The following is a 3,295-nucleotide window of genomic DNA, read 5'->3' on the forward strand; positions in this document are numbered from 1 at the left end:
ACTCTCAAGAGTCCTCCCCAACACAGCAGTTCAAAAGCACCAATTCTTCAGTACAAAGCTTTCTTTATGGCCCAAATCTCACATCCAACATGACTACTGAAAAAACCATAGCTTTGACCAGATGGACCTTTGTGCCTAGATGGACTGAGTGACTAAGCACAGCACAGTACCCGTCCCAGCTCCTCAGCAATCACTGTGGGAGGTGGCAAATCACAGTTTTGGGAGCCCTCATTCACATTTGTGAGGTTCCCTGGTGGTCTAGTGCTAGGATTTGGCACTTTCACCACCACAGCCCGGGTTCAATTCCTGGTCTGGGAAGTCTTTTGGGGGCATCCCAGGTGGCTCAGTGGTAAAGAATTCACCTGCCAGTGCAGGAGCCACAGAAGACATAGGTTCAATCCTTCAGTCAGGAAGATCCTCTGGAGAAGGAAATGGCAACCCACTCCAGTATTCTTGCCTGGGAAATCCCATGAACAGAGGAGCCTGGCAGGCTACACTCTATGAGGTTGCAAAGAATCAGACACAATTTAGAGACTAAATAACAGCATTCACATTTGGGGGCCCAAAATCACTGATGGCTATGACATTTCTTATAAATTGATATGGCAGGGGATATTTTCATTACACGTGGGGAAGTCAATTTCTTATTCAATATATTTCATTGAATGTTTGTGCTTAGTCACTCAGTCGTGTCCAACTCTTTACAAACCCATGGACTGCAGCCCACCAGGCTCCTTTGTCCTTGGGGATTCTCCAGGCAAGGGTACTGGAGTAGATTGCCATGCTCTTCTCCAGGGGATCTTCCTGACCCAAGGATCAAATCCATGTCTCCCACATTTCAGGTGGATTATTTACCATCTGAGCCACCAGAGAAGCCCATTTCTGTGATCATAGATTGTCATCACAAAAGTTCCTTGCTCTCCTAACATTCTTCAGACTAGTGTAATGAAAAAGGTAACACAGAAACCAGTGGGGGGGGGGGGTGGAAAAACAGTATAAAAACAAAGATGAACAAACAAAAATACTGGATTTGAGACACTCAGAAATATTGCTGAAGGTACCAGGCCTATGACACCAATACTCAGCTAGAAAATGGGACACATTGTTAGGGTCCACAAGGGGATCATAGTGTATTGTTTAAAAATGGCCCATTGTGGTGACCTGGCAAGCAAAGGATGAAGTCACAGTGGCTACATTGCCCTGGTGACACCCTGTTTTTTCCTTAAGACAGTATCCTGTTTTTCCCTCCTTGTGCCAGTTTCTCAAGACTACGTGACCACCCGACCATAAGACCCCTCTGACTACATGAACACAAGACCCCAGCTGCATGCTAAAGATAAACTAAGCCCCTCCCCTTTCAGGGCACAATTTCCTGTCGATAGGGTATAAGAAGTGTTGGCTGTAAAGGGAGAGCACTGGTTTCTCTCTAAAGCCAGTCACTTTCTTTCTTCCTATAATAATTCTCTTTCTGCCTGAATGCCCAGCTAGCTCTCTTTAGATCTGACTCACCTTACACATTTAGCTCAGTTCTAATGACGTTGATGAACCCGAGCCTATCATACAGAGTTAAAGCAAGAGAAAGACAAAACTGTATATTAATGCATATATATGAAATTTAGAAAGATGATACTGGCAATTCTACTTGAAGGTCAGCGAAGGAGACACAGACGTAAAGAACAGACTTTTGGATCAAATGTGAATATTTTGTTTGTGAATTGCTAGAATCCAAAATATGGACACAGTGTTGCATGCCCATTTATTTGTTTCCTTTCTTTCAATCTTCTCTTCTTTTTCAAATGGTGTCAAAGCTATATGGAGCCACAGAATCTAACAAATGACTCAGAATTCTTCCTCATGGGACTCTCAGATGATCCAGAACTGCAGCCTTTGCTCTTTATCCTCTTCCTATCCATGTACCTTGTGACCATGCTTGGGAACCTGCTCATCTTCCTGGCTGTCACTTCTGACCCCCACCTCCACACTCCCATGACTTCTTCCTCTCCAACCTATCCTTGGCTGACATCAGTTTCACCTCCACCACAATCCTGAAAATGATTCTGGACATTCAGACTCACAGCAGGGTCATCTCCTATGCAGGATGCCTGACACAGATGTCCTTTTTTATGTTTTTGGGGTGTTTGGATAGTCTCCCCCTGACTGTGATGGCCTATGACCAGTTTGTAGCCATCTGTCACCCTCTGCATTACTTGGTCATTATGAACACACATCTCCATGGTTCATTGGTTTGGTGTCACTTTTCATCAGTCTCTTGGTTTCCCAGATGCACAATTCGATTGTGTTAAAACTCACCTAATTCAAAGATGTGGAAATTTCTCATTTCTTCTGTGACCCTTCTCAGCTCTTCAACTTTGCATGTTCTGACACTTTCACCAATAACACAGTCATGTATTTTGGTGCCATCTCTGGATTTCTCCCTATCACAGGGATATTTTTCTTATTATAAAATTGTTTCCTCTATCTTAAGGGTCCCTTCATCAGATGGGAGGAATAAATCTTTCTCCACCTGTGGCTCTCACCTGGCAGTTGTTTGCTTATTTTATGAAACAGGTCTTGGTGTGTACCTCAGCTCAGCTATCTCACAATCTTGCAGGAAGGATACAGCAGCCTCAATGATGTACACTGTGGTCACCCCCATGCTGAACCCCTTCATCTACAACATGAAGAACAGAGATGTCAAAAGGGTCATGTGGAGGTTTGTCAGCAAAACAATCTGTTTCTAAAAAATGTTTTGTTTTGGTTTTTTTTTAGTGTATGGGATATGAAATACTGATCTTTATTTTTTTAATTAATTTATTTTAATTGGAGGCTAATTACTTTACAATATTGTAGTGGTTTCTTCATACTTTGACATGAATCAGCCATGGGTGTACATGTGTCCCCCATTCTGAGCCCCCCTGCCACTTCTCTCCCCATCCCATCCCTCAGGGTCATCCCAGTGCACTGGCCCTGAGCACCCTGTCTCATGCATCGAACCTGGACTGGTGATCTATTTCACATATGATAATATATATGTTTCAATGCTATTCTCTCAAATCATCCCACCCTTGCCTTCTCCCACAGAGTTCAAAAGTCTATTTTTTACATCTGTGTCTCTTTCACTGTCTCACATATAGGGTCATTGTCACCATCTTTCTAAATTCCATATATATGCATTAGTATACTGTCTTAGTGTTTTTCTTTCTGAGTTACTTCACTCTGTTTAATAGGCTTCAATTTCATCCACCTCATTAGAACTGATTCAAATGTATTCTTTTTAATAGCTGAGTAATATTCC

At 42.7% G+C, this 3,295-nt stretch overlaps 1 pseudogene; it reads left to right on the top strand.

The window, feature by feature from the left end:
* Positions 1–1,785: 1,785 nt before the first annotated feature.
* LOC128050517 (olfactory receptor 18-like) lies at positions 1,786–2,741 on the top strand (annotated as a pseudogene).
* Positions 2,742–3,295: the final 554 nt, after the last annotated feature.

Source organism: Budorcas taxicolor, chromosome 7 (genome assembly GCF_023091745.1).
Source record: "Budorcas taxicolor isolate Tak-1 chromosome 7, Takin1.1, whole genome shotgun sequence".
Taxonomy (NCBI): Eukaryota; Metazoa; Chordata; class Mammalia; order Artiodactyla; family Bovidae; genus Budorcas; species Budorcas taxicolor.